Source organism: Eubalaena glacialis, chromosome 3 (genome assembly GCF_028564815.1).
Source record: "Eubalaena glacialis isolate mEubGla1 chromosome 3, mEubGla1.1.hap2.+ XY, whole genome shotgun sequence".
NCBI lineage: Eukaryota > Metazoa > Chordata > Mammalia > Artiodactyla > Balaenidae > Eubalaena > Eubalaena glacialis.
In genome coordinates this window covers 58,524,751-58,543,239 of record NC_083718.1, presented here as the reverse complement: position 1 = coordinate 58,543,239, position 18,489 = coordinate 58,524,751, and the positions used below count along the sequence as shown (strand labels likewise).

The 18,489-nt window shown below is 46.4% G+C and overlaps 1 protein-coding gene across 5 annotated transcripts in view; it reads right to left on the bottom strand.

The window, feature by feature from the left end:
- The window catches only part of KIAA0040 (KIAA0040 ortholog), a 32,324-nt gene extending 22,918 nt beyond the window's left edge, over positions 1-9,406 (bottom strand). For all 5 annotated transcript variants that reach the window (XR_009700330.1, XR_009700331.1, XM_061183085.1 and 2 more), the window contains exon 1: positions 8,992-9,406. The gene's annotated coding sequence lies outside the window, so the exon portion shown is untranslated. The remainder of the gene's footprint in view (positions 1-8,991) is intronic.
- Between the last annotated feature and the right edge of the window lie 9,083 nt (positions 9,407-18,489).

The following is an 18,489-nucleotide window of genomic DNA, read 5'->3' as shown; positions in this document are numbered from 1 at the left end:
CAGGCCAGGGTGTCCACATTTTCATTCCTGGGAGACTGAGCCCTCATATCTCCACAAGCTTTGCATTGGCCTCTGCAGGACCAGGTCACGGGTGCTATAACAGGGTAGGGTTACAGCAGTGGATGGGGATCAGGACTGGGGCCTGTGCAGAACAAGAAGGCCTTGCTTTCACAGTTGGGGTAGGAGCCCAAAGCAGCAGCTTATGGCTTGGGTAAGTTGGTCAGAGCCCGGGGAGCCGGCTGAGCAGGGATGAAGCAGGTGTCAGGGATGCTGAGAGTCACACCATACAGAGCCTGGGTGGTGGGTGAAGAGAGGGTGGCACCAGCAAGCAGAGATCCCAGGACAGGCTCTGATCCCAGGGGGGAGGCTGTTTCTTCCACTTCTGGATGAGGGGGCAGGACTACGGCTAAGGGCTGGCAGGTTCCTAGGCATAGGAAGTAGGCTCCTGCAGGTGGGATCTGTGCCTGTTTTTGTGTTTTAAATTCCCCACGGCCTCCAGTATAGTGTCTGGCACACACAAAGACATTTAAGAAATGTGTATGAAAAAAATGCAGCCAGAGCCACGCTGGGACAGCTTCTGCTTTCTAAAGCAAGGCCAGCAGGGCTCCTAAGAGTTTTTACAGTTCTCCTTTTGTAGAGAGGTGCTGAACGTGAACCAGTCTCACTGAAAACCCCTGGGAAAGAGGAGTGAGAATTATCCGCTGGGGAGAGTCTAGACCTTTCTGTGAGGCTACTGATTCTTGTCCCTGCTGCTGAGATGGATTGCCCCAGATACCGGATAGCCATGAGCTAGGAGTCTTGAAGTAACAACACGACCTTGAGATGAAATGGAGAACGTACAGTTTGGTAAAGTGGTTTAGCAGTTCATTCCAGTTCTGCTTCAGGATCCCAGGCACCTCTGCAGACTCCTCACCTGGGTGTGGGGGGATGTCTTCACAGTCCCCCCTGTCTCCCCACCCTTCTTCCCCCTCTTCTCTTGTCTTCTCATGTACGCGAGCCTGTTCAGATGTAGAGAGAACAACAGAAGCCCTTCTAGGCTTTTTCTAATTTCCTTCCCCTCGTGCCTGGGCCACAGCTTTTTTGAGAAAGCATATGAGTTGAGTTCCAGGCATTGGAGTTCCGTAACAGTGTGACAGGGGCTGGAAGTTCCATCTGCAGAAGCACACGTGTTTATTAACCTGTGTTTAATGAGCAGCTACTGTGTGCCAGACACTGGGCACTGGGAATGATGAGGTGGTGTTGCCAAAGGGAGGATGGGGGAGGGTCAAGCCTTACCAAGGGGCACAAAGGCTCATTTATTTATAAATGAAATAACAACTTTGACTTAGATTTTGTCTCCTCTGGTGAGTCTGTCACCTAGAGCTGGGCTAAGTGCACTTCCTCCCTGTTGTGACACCTATCATAACATTGATGACACTGTATTATAATTGCCTCTTTATCTATCCATCCACCAAAGTAGACTGTAAGCTCCCAAGAGATTGAACAGCTTCTGATTCATCATTGGTGGCAGTTGCAGAATTTCTTTGTAGGAGAGGCTTACAGATAAGAGAGAGCCAGAGGAAGAGAACTCTGGAGCCAGAGGAAGAGAGCCAGAGGAAGAGAGGATGAGAACTTTGCTCTTGGTAGAAACCTTAGTTTTCCTCTTCTGTAAAATAGGTATCATAGTTGAACTGTCATGAGGGTTAAGTGAGAAGTATGTGACTTTCTTAATGCAGTGCCCAGCACACATAAGGTCCTCCATAAATGTTGCTGGTGTTATCTGTTGCTTACTACTCAGCTACACCAAGAAGGATTTATAGTTTACCCAAATATTATCTATCTCAGGCATCCAAATAACTCTGCATCTCTAGGACCACAAGAAGCCAGCTTTAATATCTTTCCTTAAAGCATAAGATTAAAGGCAACAAATAAGGGACCAGGCGTGGGAAAGCATGCCACTTAATATGCACTTTATCCTCAAGAAAGGAAAGTGAATTTATAAATATGTTGATTAAAATGTGGGAGAAGAGAAAACAATTTGGTCATTCCTCAAAAAGTTAAACATAGAGTTACCCTATGATCCAGCAATTCCACTGCTGGGTATCTACCCAAAACAATTCAAAATAGGTACTCAAACAAATCCTTGTACCTGCATGTTCACAGCAGCACTATTCACAATAGCCGAAAGGTAGAAACAACCCAAGTGTCTATCAGCAGATGAATAGGTAAACAAATGGTGATACATACACACAATGGAATATTATTCAGCCATGAAAAAGCACGAAGCACCAATAAATGCTAAAACATGAATGAACCTTGAAAACATTATGCTAAATGAAAGAAGCCAGACACAAAAGGGCATACATTGTATGGTTCCATTTATAAGAAATATCAGAATAGATAAATCCATAGATGCAGATTGGTAGTTGCCACGGGCTGGGAAGAGGGAGCAATAGGAGGTAACTGCTTAATGGGCATGGGGGTTTATTTTGCAATGATGAAAGTATTTTGGAGGTAGATAGAGGTGGTGGTTCTACAGCATCATGAATGTACTAAATGCCACTGAATTTTTCACAGTAAAATGGTTAATTTTATGTAATGTGAATTTCACCTCAATAAAAAAAGTGGGAGGAGATAACACAAAATTTCTTGAAAGCTGATTGATGGTTAAATGGAAAAGAATGGTGTAGTTTCCATTATTCATGGTTTGAGAAGTATAACGTCACTGATTATCTTTTTAGTGTGTATTTATTCATTCACTCCAATACCAAATGTTGAATGACCACATACCTCAGTGGTTGAAGTATTCCTTATTGAAGGAATAATATTTTTGAAACCACTGAAGACTTATTCCTGGAAAATGTCAGTCAGGAGCATCAGACCTTCTTCCCCATGTGTCACATGCTCTGTGACTGTATCCCTTCCTCTTGTCCCAGACAGGGAGGGGGAAATGCAGTATCTCTGTCTGGAAATGAGATATTCTTTCCACATCCAGCCTTGGAAACCTGTGCCATCCATCCATTGAAAACACAGTAAAAATCAGCTCTTTCCTCAGAGGGGTCAATAATGTCTTCATGCAAAACTACAAAGAACACAGTAGTTGGAAATCAGCAAGTGTCCTAAGGCACCCGGTGCATCATTGCTTTTTTCCTGAACCAGAGAAGGCTTTGGGCCAAATATCCCACAGGGCAGGGTCTGAGTTTCTAATTTGGAAACCAGGAGAGCTCTGAGCAAGCAGGTCATGTCTGGGTGGTGTGCTGTGCCAGTGTGCTCCCCTCTCCCAGGGGAGGTCTCATTATGGGATAGGGTGGGTCACCCACGTAATGAGTCTGGAGGTTTTAATCTAGGCCATGGCCAGGTTGCACTGGCAACTGCTACTCAGCCGACTGTGGGCCTTGGGCAGGAGCAGGGGGATGTTTCAGGTCAGGAATGGAAGGCGGAGTGAGGGAGGGGAGGGTGGGAGCCATCAGTCACTTACAAGAAAGGAGTTTGACAGATGGGGTAAGTCTGCAGGGCTGGCCCTGAGAGTGGTGTGTTCTCTTCCAGCCTTGCCACTTCTCCCCAGCATGATGTTGAGTAAACCACTGTGATGTGCTCGTAAAGCAACCTGGTGGGTTGCTGGGAGGCAGCAGTGGCTGTCATTTTTGTGTGCCTCAAATTCTTAGCACCACTATTCAGCAAATAGCTATGGAGAGCCTAGTGTGCACACTACAGATTCACGGGAGCAAGAAAAGTTGGATGGACATTTGTTTGCTCCCGGTCCCTGATCACTGGGAAGGTCACTTTGACCCCAGCGTTAGTTCCTGGGTGATTTCGGGCCCGTGTGCCTGAGTGGCTCTCTGGAACGTCAGGCTACAGTGGGACTTTTACAGCAGAAGGGCTTTTGAAAGCCGGCACCTTGTCCCATTGGTGGAGCTGCATAGGAACCTAAGATAAGAAACCTAGCAAGGACACAGCCTCAGGATCTTCCTTGGGTTGGGGTGGGAAAAGCAGGCTCCGGACTCGCATGCAGCTTTTCTCGTCTCTTATTTAAGGTGGCCGCGGTCACACCTCATTTAGGTTAAGACCCAGCATGTGCACCTTGTGCCATTCTGTTCCCATTAACAGTAAAGCTAATTGAACGTCCCAGTTTCCCCTGCCTCCTTCTCCGTCCCCAACCCCCAGCCTCCATACACATCTCTAAACCTGTGTACCCCCAGCTTTTCCTTCTCAGGACAATTTGAAGACTAAAAGAACTATAACATACAACTATCCTTATTGCTATTACACTTTTTCCCCCTTCTCTTCTGCCAGTTTTCTCTTATGACTTGCCTGGAAAATGAAAAGAAATTGCTGATGGGCTTTACTTAAGCCTGTCTGGCTTGAAATTAGGATTGTATCTAAGGAGAGAGAATAAAAGTCTACTGAAAAACATCCTCACAGGAAGCAGTTATAGACAGTTAAGAGCAAGGGCAAGTCTGCAATGACTTACAAACACAGTCTTCAATTTTGACTAAGAAGCACGGCTATGATTCGGTTTTCCTTCATTTCTTAGCAACAAATTCCATGGAGCAGTTTGCTTATAGACGTGGGAGGAAGTCTCTTCCCAGGGCCAGGATTTGGTTCGGACACTGCCATAGCCCCTTGGGAGCTGCCCTAAGAAAGGAATCTTGTGTTTGTGTGAAGTTCGTTTTGGAACTCAGCTACCCTTGCCCTGTCTCCACTAAGGGGCCACTGACGTCCCCAGGTGGTGCTCTGTTCAGATGGCTCGGGCTGATGTGGGAGAATGTCAGAAACCTGAGCTGGTCGGTGGCCCTGGGGATTGCCCATCCAAAAATTTGCTGTAGATTTTCCTTTTGCTACTTGGAGAGGGAAAGTCTGTCTGTCACAGTTTTATCTCTTACTGTGCCTGTGATGAGTCTCACGAGCTCCTGTGATTCGCTTAGAGCCTTTCTCATCGAATGGTCAGTTGAATATCATATTTGATGTGTAATGCTGACCCACCCACTGGTCTGGAAACAGTCTTCATGATAAGTTTCATGAAACACTAAACAGGCTTTAGTTCATTAAGGCACCCAATGCCGTTTTCCTTCTTGAGGGATCTCTGGGAATTCTTGAGAACAGTTTAAGGATTGGCATCGAGGAAACAGAAGGGATGGGTGTGGTATGGAGATTGTTTTAAAGGAGGAGATCTGCCCACATCTCCTGAAGGTCTGCTCCTGGTTATCCCCAGAGACCACTCGGGGAAGATTCAGCCTTCAAGTAGAATCTTCTCGCTTTTCCTCTCTGCCAGCACTTGAGTGCCTGCGTGTGTCCCTGTGTGTGAGGCACAGAAGGTCCAGGTGATAGAAAGCCCAGAGAGTGTTCGCTATTCCTGAACTTGGATTCTGGTCCCTCCATTAACCAGCTGTTGACCCGGGCACACACTTCCCTCCCTGAACCTTGGTTTGCTCATCTGTGAAGTGAGGGGGAGGGGCTGGCTCATCTCTAAAGTGTTTTTCCATTTGAAGTCTCTGAGTCTGTGGTTATTTCCTTTTCTTCATTCAACAACCAGCCCCTATAGGAAGTCTGTTTACTTGAAAGTTTGGATGTTGGCATAAAACTTGAGCTTCACTGGTTTGGAATATGTCAGGCTTCTCTGGCTGGGAGAAGACACAGAGACATCTAAGCCATCAAAAGATGCTCAGATTCAGGACCACTACTGGTTCAACTAGCACATTGGTGACGATTAGGAAAAAAGTGTCCCCTCTGGGTGGACTTGGCTGCAAAGGGGGTGGATCTGTGGCTTAGCAAGTGGAATCCTGACTGCTTTCAGCCCCATGAGCTCCCAGGAGCCCCTGTGCACTGCGCAAACTGCATACGCTTTAGGAGAGCATTTACTTCTTTGGTCTCTGACCACGTTAGGTAAGGAGTGAAAAGAGAAGTGGCCAGAATAGATGCATGTCATTGCTCTGATGGAAGGAGACTTTTATAATTACTGCCTTAAAATATTTCATGCAGTTAAAAAGCTGCAAGTCTGGGCCTAAGACGCTGCCCAGATCCTGCACCTACACAGTGCATCTGATTTGGTAGCTTCAAGAGGAAAGACTAGTACTACTAATAAAAACCACTTACATTTTTATAGAACCTTACAATTTATGTAGCACATTAAATGTACTTTCTTTTTCAATTTGATTCTGATTCTGACTATTGCCCTGGTGAGATATAATTATCTCCATTTTAAATATAAGGGAAATGAGCCTGAGAGATTCAAAGACTTGTTCAAGGGCAGCTAGTAAGTGGTCAAGGCAAGAATTAAACCCATGTCTGTCTAGTTCCAAGTTCAAGGTTTTTTTCTTCCACACCAGGACACATAAGATCCTGATCTGGGCATTGGCAGCCAGACCTAAAGGACCACTCTATAGAGGTTTAGAATTAGTCTGAGAAAGTTGTCCTTCTTGTTTTAATGAAGGTAGGACTCTCCCACACAGGTGCCATGACTAGACTTGGGGTATGAGTTCTGGGGATTTACTTGTTCGGTTAAATGCATCTGTACCACCTGTGTGCCATTTTAGGGTTCTCGCCAACATTTTAGGTATCACCGTGCAAGGCATCTGGGGAAAACCTTGGGAGTCTAGAGAGAGTCATCTGGAAGTCACTGTGTGGTATGAAAATAATACCTGTAGGCCATTACTGACAAATCCAAGACTCTTCAGGGTCAAGTGGTCTCACTGACAGTGTAATCAGGCCTCTTTAGCTTCCTTCGACACTGCTTTTCTGTACAGCATCTGAGAGAGTTACGTTGGAGCAGCCTCCGCCTCTCCTTGGGCTCCAGACCTGTGTGCCCACTGCCTCCCATATATCTTCACCTGGACATCCCCTGAGTACATCCAACTTAAATGTGTCTAAAGTGTTCATCGTTTTCTTCCAAAATCTGCTTCCTAAGCCCACTCCTCCCCTAGTTCATGTGGTTTCCATTACAAGCGTCACGGTGCCTCTCCCCATCCCCAGCTCAACACCTTATAATCCTCTGTTCCACTCATTCCTCCTTTGCCACATTCACTTGGTCACCAGGTACCTTTGACTCTACTTCCTAAACACCACCAAAGTCCATGCCCTTTTCTCAGTTCCCTCTGCCATTATCTTAGTTGAGGTCTTCCTTATCTCTGTTCCTCATCTCTCCAAGTCAGCCTCCATCTGGCCATCAGTTCTCTCTCCAAACACAAATCTGACCATACTGTTTCCCTGTTTAAAAAATGACTTCCCACTGCTACAGGAAAGAGCTCACCATTCTTGGTACAGTAGTGTAATCCCCATTACTTGCAATTCCCCCAACTTGCCATTGATTTTGCAGATACTCTTTCCTCTGTCTGGAATACCCTTTTCCTGGGAATGCCTAATCATTTTCAAAACCTGCTCAAACATCATTTCTGCAGATAATTCCTGGGGGATTTATTCACTCCCTCCTTTGGATTGTTTTAGTGTCCCTTAGCTATTGCTATGATGGTGTGTATTATTCTGAACTGTAGTTTGTTTCTCTGTCTCCTTTACCAGATTTCATGTCCTCAAATGCAGAAACTGTATCATGATAATTGGACTCCAAGGCCCCGGCATACTGCCTGGCACACAGTGGGTACAGTAACTGTTGAATGAATGGATGGGATGGATGTACATCCCTGTTTGATGAAATCAGTGACTCCGCTTGTTGAGTGTTCATTACTCTCTTGGGGTTAGTCTTCAGGGAAGAGGACAGAAAAGATCCTTTCTTTACTCCACAGGCTAAATATTAACAAAGTTTGAAGGCTGGAGAAACATTTGTTTTGCAATACATTTCTTTCCTAAAATTGTATCTGGGGTGGGGATGGGGAGCCAGAATTTCAGATGAAATGAAGGACTTGATCAGATTTTTTAATACAGCTGCCTCCCCAGCCCAGCACAGGCGGAAGGTAGACACATCAGACCAGGAGGTTGATGGTGACATCCTTGCTGAATTCTCTAGGCGGAACTTGCAAACCATTTGTACAGAGGTTAGGAACAACCTAGCATCAATGCTGTCTTCCAGTCCTGTTCCATATAACTCAAGGCTCTCCCCTTACCCAACAGGACTTCAGAATGAGGGTCCCTTCAGATTAGCTGCAGGTTCTTATGAACTTCAGCTGAGCGAATGAAATGCAACAGCTTTGGAAGGAAAGTGCTTCTCAGATGCTCAAGTGTACCACCCTTCCTCATTCAACAGAATCTGTGGAGCAGTCCTGCAAGGCAGCTAGCATGTGGGCTGCCAGTGTTCTCTAAGAAATTAGGGCAGTGCCTGTCTGCTTCAGTTTCCCTTTCGGTTAGGCAGGACTGGTGTTCCCACTAGCTAATGACCATAGTTTAACTCTAATGTATTCCTGTGAAACATTTCAAAATACTAGGGAAACAGGTCTCATTGTGTCCTCCATTTTACCTTCATGGGTGGGGTGAGGGACTGGTAGTGGGTCTGTAGAGAGAGGTAAAGAAGTTAGGAAGCAGTCTGTGTCAAGGCAGATCCCCCCAGAGGCTCGGGGAAGAGCAGACAGGTTCCCATTCCAGCCCTGGCTCCAGGCCATATTTTCGCGGTGGCCAGTTTCTTAGACCCCTTGAAAATTTGGCTTCACCTAGAATAATTTAGAAACCTCTGAGCCTGGGGTGATTTTTGGAGGGTCTCAGGTCTTGACTTTTTTGTTAGGAAACTGAATGTCCCGCTGTCCCTTTCAAGCCGCTCCTGCCGGCAGCTGTTGTCAACGGGAGTCGGAGAACTCCACCCCAAACCCCACTAGGAGCCCATGTGGACTCAGCCCAGAAGCAGAAGTAAGGCTGCCAAGAACCCTCGCAAAGCGGGGGAACACTGGAAGTGAAGTTGCGAAGGGGCAAGAGGCTGTTTGGAAACAATCCTTAAATTTCACTTATCTAGGGGGGTAGTCTCAATCTTCTAAAGAAAGGAGGGAGTGGGAAGCCCGCTTGCAAACGGAGGGCAGCTCAAAAAGTGTTTTAAAACACACACACACAACCACCACAAAAAATCTTGAGACTCACCCTTGAGTCCACTGGAGGGCTTCCTGCAGGCGTGGTCGCTCGGGGGTCCGCCGGGTGCTGCCCGTGCACCAGCGATCAGGCGCAGGGGCGAGGTCCTGCTGTCTCCTTGGAAGCCCCTGTGGGTCCCGCGCGGGCCAGGTCCAGGTGGAGGGTCAGCGGGGGCCGCCCCGCGCTGCGCGTACCTGCCTCCGGCTGGGAGAAAGGCGCCCTCTATGTTCCCTGCCCTCCCGCTGGCCGGCGCCTCGCATTTTTGAGGTTTCACTCCAACTCCGTCCTGCCCCTGATGTCAGAGGCTCGACTTCCTGAATCAGACTCGCTCCTTCTCCAACTCCCTGGGCTCGGCCCAAACTCGCCACCCTGGGGTCCGCGGCGGACGGGTGCCCTTGGACTTGGGCGCACACGGCCCAGACTCGCCCTCCCTCCCACCCCGACTTCCCGCCAGTTACCCCCTCCCTGCCCCGCCCTTAAGTGTCGGTGCCCTGTCGGTCCCGGAACACGCCTCCTGCAGGACACAGCCGGTCAGGAGCCTGCGGAACCAGTCCCAGTCGCTTTCACGGAGGCACCAAAGTTCCCAGGGATCTGAGACCTAATTCGGGAAAAAGTGGGCTTAAGTGAAAATCGCCCAGCCCTTCCTAATGGAGCGGGCTTCTTGGAAAGGGGGTGGGAGGTGTTGGAGAGGGAGGCCATGGGGCAGATTGGGTGAAGGCTCCAGTGCCTTATCTGGACAAAGGACGTGGTGGGCTCCCCTGGTCAGCACGGTGTGTTTGGTGGGGTGCACGCAACACCGTGGAAAAGTCTCTGCACTGCTCACCAAAGGCAGTAAGAAACAGTGTGGTCCAGCAGGAGCTGTCAGAAGCAGAGATGGAGGGGAAAACTGCCTTCACAAAGTTCTCAAAGGTGCTTCCCCTCTCATCCTCAGTTGCCCTCTATCCACTTTTTATTCAGAGCTGGTGGGTCTGGAGTCCAGCACCTGGAAAGCTAGGAAATGAAAGAGCTGCACCAGCGTGGGATGGAGGACTCCAGACACAAAGTTTCTGATTACCCATGGCAGGGAGCTCAGTGTCTCCCAGGTACTGTGTGTGTGGGGGGAGGGGGGGTTGATGACAGAACCTGGCCCTGGAGTGTCTAGGGGCCTCCTCAGAGGTCCTTCCATGACATGGACCTGAGATGCTGCCCTCTTGACTATTTTCGCCAGGTGCCCAGGTGCCAGGTGCTGAGCCGTGTCTTGCCCACCAGCTCCTGTGCTTGAGTGCTGGTGTCCTTTGGCCTCTGCGTGTGGGTGTTAAAACAACTAGTACAGCCAACTGTTTCGACTGAGGAATAAGAGATCTGTTTCTGTTAGCGATGGAGAAACCAAATGGCTCTGAGTTGAAAGACCAAAGAGAAAACCCAGCCCTCCAGTCAGAAATGCCAAAGATGATTAAGGAAAGAGAGAAAAGAAAGTTTTCCTCCAATGGAAGGAAATTAGATGAAACCTTCTTCCCAGAAACCCAGGTGGAGAAAACTTAGTCTGGATTTGAACAAGAGGGGGAAGGTGGGTCCCAGAAGCAGGTGGGCTAACAGGTGGTCAGGTAGGGCCAGCAGAGATTGGAAGATTGGGCTGAGGAGATTGCTTAGAAGTGTCCGGATGAAGGGCTTCCCTTAGTAGATGTGCTAACCAAGATGGGAGACGCTCAATCTGTAACCACATTTTGAGCTTACAACTGTCTACCTACATAGAGTTGGTTCCTCTGACACTCTCGGAGTTTAAAGCCAGAGTCTAACAGAGCCCTGAGCAAGGGATGGGGTAGGGGCAGGGGGCAAAGTGAGGCCTTGAATGCTGGCCTGAGGATTTGGGAATGGAGATTTCCTTTCATGCTAAGGACACTTGGCACTGTGCCAGGAGCTTTGCCCATAATGTATCATTCAGCCTTTCACAACACAGTTATGAGAAGTAGTATCATCCTTGTTTTACAGATGAGGAAATGAGGTTCAGAGTAGCTAAGTAACTTCCTCCCACTCACATAACTCATAAATGGGGGAACCCAGATTGGAGTCTGAGTGTTTCCAACCCCTCAATCCATCTTTTTACTACTATATCATCAAGTAGAGGAGGAAGTCACCTTCTGTTAAGGAATTCCACATGTGAGCAAGGGTCATGTTCAGGCCTGGAATGAGGCCTATTGAGGAAGGGTTAAGAACATGCTTTCCTGGAAATCTAGAGCAACATTACAGATTGGCTCTGGCCTACATGACGATTCTTAGGGTTGCTTTTAAGGGAGAATGGGAAGAAATTAAACAAGAGAAACTGAGGCAATTGATTTGAGCTTAGGGCTTGATGGACATGCCTGTCAATGGTGGAAAGAAAATCTTGGGCCTATCCATAAGGTGGTATCTCTGTGATGTCTCAGTGAGGAAGGCCAACAGCTTCTGTGGCAGAGAGAGCAGTGGGCAAGATGGCGGATCCACTCACATTGGTTTGCCAAGGCTGCCAAGTCTGTTGAGGGACTGACATTACCAGGAAGGTGCAATTATGGTAGAAGTAAAGGAGTGGGCGACTGGCCACGATGTTCTCACTCTGGGCGGATGACGCATCCCTTACAAAAAAGCATGTTAGGGCACCCACCTACTATTTTATTCTCTTGGCAGTGAAATCCCAAGTCTGATGACCTCATGGATGGCCCCAGGCCACCATGGTGCTGTTACATTTTGCTTAATCCTCATTATTTTTCGTATTTTTAGTAAAGATATTTTAGAGTGGTCAAGAGGTTAGTGGTCTCTAAATGGAGTGAAACAGAGCATTAACATCTAATTAAGAAAAAAAAAGAAGCCAAAATAAGCAGATCTGTGAACTGAGACTGGAGATTTGAGTGACTTCCCCCTACTAACTCTAGCACCTGCTAAGCTCTGGTTTCACATCAATATATTGGGGACAAATGGTGTTGCTTGCCTCTGAGAGGGTTGTGAAAATCAAGGGGGTATTTAGCATAGAACCTTAGCCTGCTATGAAGGCCAGGACTGCCACACTAGCTTTTCTTTCTTGAAAATTCCCCGTATCAGACAGGTTGACTTTCACTGTTGGCCTTGTGCTGCCTGAAGACACTGTCCCATCGGTTTGCAAACCCTCTGAGTCCAGAAGCCATGTCGAATATAATGTGTGTGCACCAGGACAGTGCTGCGCCCAAATGGGCCTGTTCTTCAGGGAGGGAAAATATTAAATTGAGAACATTATCTTACTCTCACCTTAACCGGTGGTATATTCTTGCCTGCGACACTTGGGCGAGGGTCTAAAAGTGTACACGGGTACTTCAGAAAGTACCTGCACAGCAGCCTGGATCCTTAAGGCACCCACTGGAAGTCAGAAGGGCTGTTGACAAGATGCAGGCTGTTAGGAGGAAATGGTCAGCCTATAAATGGTGTGGATGAGATGAGCACAGACTTGTTCACCAGATCCTGAAACGTAGCAGCACCGCGGAACCACGAGGGAGGCAAGTTCAGGAGAAGTCAGTGGAAATACTACACTGCGCAGCAGGTAGTGAATTTATGGGATGGCTTATCTCCCAGAGGTGGCACAAGCTGGCAACATAAATGGATTCCAGAGGGGTTTGGACAGACAGGTGAATGGCAGAGCCGTAAAGGAGTGCTGCAGGAAGCTGAGATGGACTCCATGTGGTCGGGAGTCAGGGTGGCCCGACGGGCCCTTTCACCACGTGTACATGGGGTCTTTGTGGACAAGAGTCCTGGCCTGGTTTTGAGCCAATGGGCATCCCTAATTCTACAGTCTCCATGGCCTTTGCCTCGTGAAGGTAGCAAAACCTTGTTCTTTTTACCTTAGCCAAGTATTTTCTGCAGATGCTATCTTTTATTTTTAGTCTCATTCGTGTTCAGTTTTAGCAGGTTATCCAAAAAACAGTGAGTTTTCCAGCTAAATTATAACTATTCTGAGAAAGCATTTCCTCTCCCCGCCTCCGCCCACCCCTCACTCCTGCCCACCCCTTACAGCCCTTTTAAAATGCATTGCTTTTTCATTTTGGCTTTGGATTTCTAAACAGATTTTGAGAGCCTGTTTTCATACCAGTTATTATATTTATCTCTTGCAATTAGATCTCTGTTCCCTAAACTGTCTAATTCTGACATAAATTACTCTAATTATGAAAGCTCCTCTAAAAAGAGCAGTGACAATATACTTTTCTTGGGAGCTCTTTTCCATGCAGCATCCAAAATGTCTGCAATGCTGCATCCAAGATGCCAGTGAAAATATTACTTTCATAACTGTAGCTCCAAATCTTGACACTGGGGGAAGTTCAGGAAACTTTTAAATGTCTCCTCTGATAATCACCATGTCTCCCCACACACCTGTGCCCCTCTGCTCCATGTGCTTTATGCTTTCTTGAGCGCTCCTGTAAGTTCTAGAGATGGAGCACCCCTTCCAGCAGTGGGGCCGGTGAGGGTGGTGATAGCTCAGAAGGCCCTTTGCTTCTACCTCTGGGGCACGAAGGGGCTCAGTCTTCATTTTCTGTTTCTGCCTCCCAGCCTCCTGGGGCTGTGTCTCTAAAGCTGTTTTTCCAGCACCGTCTCTGGAACTGGCGGCACTGCACAGAGCGCTCTTTGTTGGGATTCATCATTGGCTTAGTGCACATGTAAACAAAGGGCCTCAGGATTCCATTTTTCTGGCAGGGGTCTCAGGGTGGGAGGAGGGCTCCACAGAACTCTCATTTCGCCTCTCTTTTTGGCTCCCCTTGTCTCCTGCTCTCGGTTTACTGATCAATTTATTGAGTGAGCCCATTGTGTGGGTTTCATATAGCATTTCCATGGCCTAGGTAAAACATTTCTTGTCACTTTGTCAGAGAGACCTCTGGAAAACCCCAGCTTGCCCTGCCCAAGCATATTCATTCTGGAAGAAGTTTTTGTGAAGACTGGAATTGTTTATTCCTTTTGCCCTGAGGGCCCACAAAGTAACTGTGCCTTTGAAATTTGCTTCCTTAACTAGTTCAGTGACTCAGAACATCAACCTTGCTGCAAACAACCTTCCTTTCCCTAGGCTGGCTCTTTCATAACAGGTAAAAGGAAGGGCTGACAAAACCATAAAATAATAGTTTAGCCTTCATCTACCAAGTTGCAGAAATACACTCACCCTCTCCCTTTGTTTTAACTGCCGTTGACTTATTGCTTCCTATGTGCCAGGCAGCTTATGCATTTTTAACACTATGAGATACTATTATACTTCTCTAATAGATAAGGAGACTGGGATTTGGAAAATTTTTAATTTTGCCAAAGATCAGGTAAATGATGGAAGGCAGAAATCCCAATAAACAGAAACACATTCATTCAGCATATATATATATATATATATATATATATATATATATATATATTCTAAATATTATGCAAAACATGAGATATATAAAAATGAATGAGACTCTAGTCTGGTGGAGCTTACACTAGAGTCAGGTTTCCGCCTACAACTTTCTGAATTCAGAGCTCCACTGCTACCCGCCTTAGTCAACAGGACAGGTTTGGGAAACAGCCTCTGTGCCCATGGGACACAATCAAGTTCACTGATTCTGGGATGATAAAGACAACAATAATAATACCTGAAGCTTGCACATAAATTTCAGTTTACAAAGACATTTCAAATGTATTATTTAATTTAACCCAACGTTTGTTGGGAGGGCAGAGTAGATGAGAGACTGGGGGCTTGAAGAGGCTGGTAGCCCACAGTAGTTGCATAACTGGGCTGGAACCAAGGTGTTCTGGCTCCTAGACCAGTGATCTCTACATTGTTGTATGCAGGATGAATGATACCTTCCAGGAACATCTCTTGGTGGGGTGTAGACCTATTGGCATCTGAAAGTATCTAGAAGCAAAACCTAAACGGATGAACTCAAGCAGTATCTGGATGTCAGCCTTGGATGGAATTTCTGCACTTGGAAAGGGATGGGCTGCAAAAGTGCTTCTCATACTTTTCCACCAGAATATTCCCCCAAAGGAGGACATTTTTGCTTTAGGAAGACATTATTTAATATCTTGTGGCTTCATATACACTTGACTTACTTTTCCATATTCCTCCAGGGTTGTGGGCACCCTAGTTTGAGAAGCATAGGATCAGATGACATACAAAACTTATTAGAGCTGTGCTCTGATTTGAACTGTGCTCTAACCAACTGAGCTAATAAATACACCCAATGGAATTTCATCCATCCATCCATCTATCCACTAGCAAATATTCATGGAGAATCTACAATAGCCTCTGCCTTGTGCTAGGTAGGCACTATGATATGGTCCTTAAGGAATTTACAGTCTGATGTGGAACTGACCACATCTCATGAGATGATTAACAGGTAGTAGAAAACTGCTTATAATAAAGTGCTCAATTTTATACTTTGGATTTAAGGGCAGTAAGGGCTGGAGCACTCAAGGAAACATAGAGGTGGGTTGGCCAGAATCTAGGAGGTGCAGAAGAATTTAAAGACTGGGAAAGAGAGTGAAAGATTTCTAAATTGGGTACAACATGAATGAATAAACACGGTAGGACTTTTTTGTAAATAACATTAATTATTTTATTACCTTTCTTAATCTCTCTCTCTGTCTCACAGAAAACTAGGGAAAAACTCAAAAGTATGAAGGAGAAAAACAAAATATCATCCATAAACCTCATGACCAAATATAACCAATGTTACATTTTGATATGGGCTCTTCTAGTCTTTTAGAAGGAGGTTGGAATTTGTATGTCAGTAGTTGGAGTCACTGCAGATTTTGAACAATGGACTGACCACTTTCAAAGTTAATCTGGTGGCCTTTTGTAGAATTTATTGGAGTGTGGAAAGGCTGGGAGAGTGAACTTCAGCTGGGTAGGAGGCCACTACACACTCCAGCTCCTGCTTTTAAAACTAACTATTAATAACTAGTTGCCTTGATCCGTGGAGAGCTCTCCATTACTGGAGCAATTTGAGCAGAGCCTGGGTGACCATCTGGCACGGATACTGTAGAAGGGATTTTTATATGTGGTGAGAGGATTCAGTAGCCCATATGATCCCTTCCAACCTCAAGATTCCAGGGCTTACATTGTTAGCTGTCAAAATTCACAGTCAAATAGATTATGATACTGTCTTTTTTCTTGTAATTTGATAGCAATTGGTTTGCTTAGTAGTGTTATGGGGTAAAATGATAAATGTTATTGGGAGGGACTATTTTTGAGGTGCTGGGGTTAAGTTCTCGTATATTTTAGCACTGCTATGTCCTCTTACCATGTTATTATTTGAGAACTACCCTTTCATAGGGAGTGTTTGAGGAGAAACTCTTGCCCCTACCCAATCTCTACCTGCCTGGGTGCCAGCTCAGCCACCATCTTCTCGGAAAAGATCTTGACTCTCCAGGACTGTGGTAGAAGCCAGTCCTCTATGTTCCCACAGGACTCTGTGCTTACCCATCATAGAGCCTGCCCCACAGTGATGACATTGTCTGTTTATTTCTTCCCCACACTGGACTGCAAGTGACGGTACAGTGGGTTGCTCGGTAAACATTTGCCAGTGAATGAAGACCGCCAGCCATAAGGCCACATCAGGGAAGTTGCAGAGACTCTCTCCCAGCATGGAAGAGCATGGTACCCTTGCTTGGGCACTTATTTCCTTGTAAGCGCCTGAAGCATTGGGTTCTTTCCTTCCTCAGTACTGCTTTGGGGTCTGCAATTCTGTCTGCTCAGAAGGACTGAAAATATAGTTGCGACCATGCATGAAAAGGGCCACAAGAGGGGAAAAGAATGTAATTAAAGATGCCATGGGGTCAGGCTATGGCACAGCCAAAGGTATTTGCACGGCTAAAGAGGTACTTTTGAAATCTGATCAGGTGCATACATTTCCTAAAACCACTGTGACATGTATAAGGAAAGGTCCCTCCTCTGTGGTGGCCTTGGAACTCCCTTCTCATAATGTCCAATCCTGTTTCAGGCAAACAGAAAGGAGGAACCACAGCTCCTGTTTCTCCCCACCTCCAACATTAGGGTTGTCCTTTCTCAAGATCTTGCTATTGACTGCTATCAGCGAGGGCTGGGCAGGAGAAAAACGCTGCAGGCTTATTGGGAATTCTGGACCCCAGCCGGGTTTAAGCCTGGAAGATGCGGGATCTGATTTTCTGCGAGGTTCACACAGGTTCTCGCAAGAGCCTAAGTTAAGAGTTGAAAGGTCTCTACTCACAAGCCTGTCTTCCAGTCCTCTGATGGAGTCACTACAACACGGTTTTCAGTAGCTCTAAAAACCATTTGGGCAAAAGATGATTTATTTCTATATATGGCCAGAGGAGAGCCCAGTCACCGGCTGGCTTCCTGCTTGTTGCTCTCCAGTTTTTCCAGACCTGCAGACTCCACAGACTTCCAGGCTGGACGTGGGTTTCTGGGGCCTGTGTGTAATTAGGTTCAGCAATGGAAAATTTGGCTCCCAGTGTGACTGTCCCTAGTTGTCCTCGTCTCCCACCCCCTCCCCGCTTGCCTCTCCTCCCTCAGAATGCTGCAGCTAAAAAGCAAATAATGAAGCTCTCACAGCTGCAGCCCTGCTAAAAATAGAAAGTTTGTTTATTTTTATGTTCATGAAGCCCTTTTCCTGCTGTTGCTGTTGTTATGAGCCTAAGTCCCAGGCAGGAATGGGAAGGACTCTGTGTGCTGGGCACTGGCCAAAGGAATTCTGTCCCATGTTGGGGGCTCAGACTGAAGCCTGTTCGGGGCCAGAGGGTTTGGTGATCTGTTTTCTTTTTCGAGCCTCTCCTCTCCTAGGTGACACCTGTTGTCCAGAATTTGGGGTGTGGGTGTCTTGGTTTTTTGACGATCTGCATGATTGTACTTCCCTTTCAGAGACGGCCTCCCCTTTTGTTATGATCTGCTCGTAGGAGAGTTATGGGCAGAGGAAAGGACACTGGACTAAGAAGCAAGAAACCTGGGTTTTCTTTCTTGCTCTGTGACCTTGAGCAAGTTGCAACCTCTCTGACCCTTGGTTTCCTCATCTATAAAACAAGGGTAATGATATATGCCCAGAGCTCAAGTATAATAATGGATATAAAACAACTTTGGAAAATTCAAGATATCTGCAAATGGATTGTTTTCCACTTTCTGAACAAACCCAGGTTTCTCAAGTGTGTCCAAAGGATAGATATTCCCTTTGTGTTGAAGGGCTTTTGAGTCCCCTGTCCCAAAAGGAAGAGTGGAAGGGGAACAAGAGAATAGTACCTGAGGAGGTATGTTTTTATCATATTTCCTTTGAGATCTGTAAAAAAACAAACTCATGTTGAAATACCTGAGAGGTAATGCGGCTAGAACAAAGAATTCTGGATTAAGATTTGGGAAATTGAGGCAGGAGATTCTTCAACATTCTGTTAACTTGCTGTGGACATTGGAGCAATGATTATACTGTTATGTGTTTTATCTCCCTTCTCATAAGGTAGAACCATTATTAATAGCTGACCTTCCCAGCTGGAAGGGACCTCCACTTGCTCAGACATCTAGATCACTTGGTTTATACCACACACATAGGG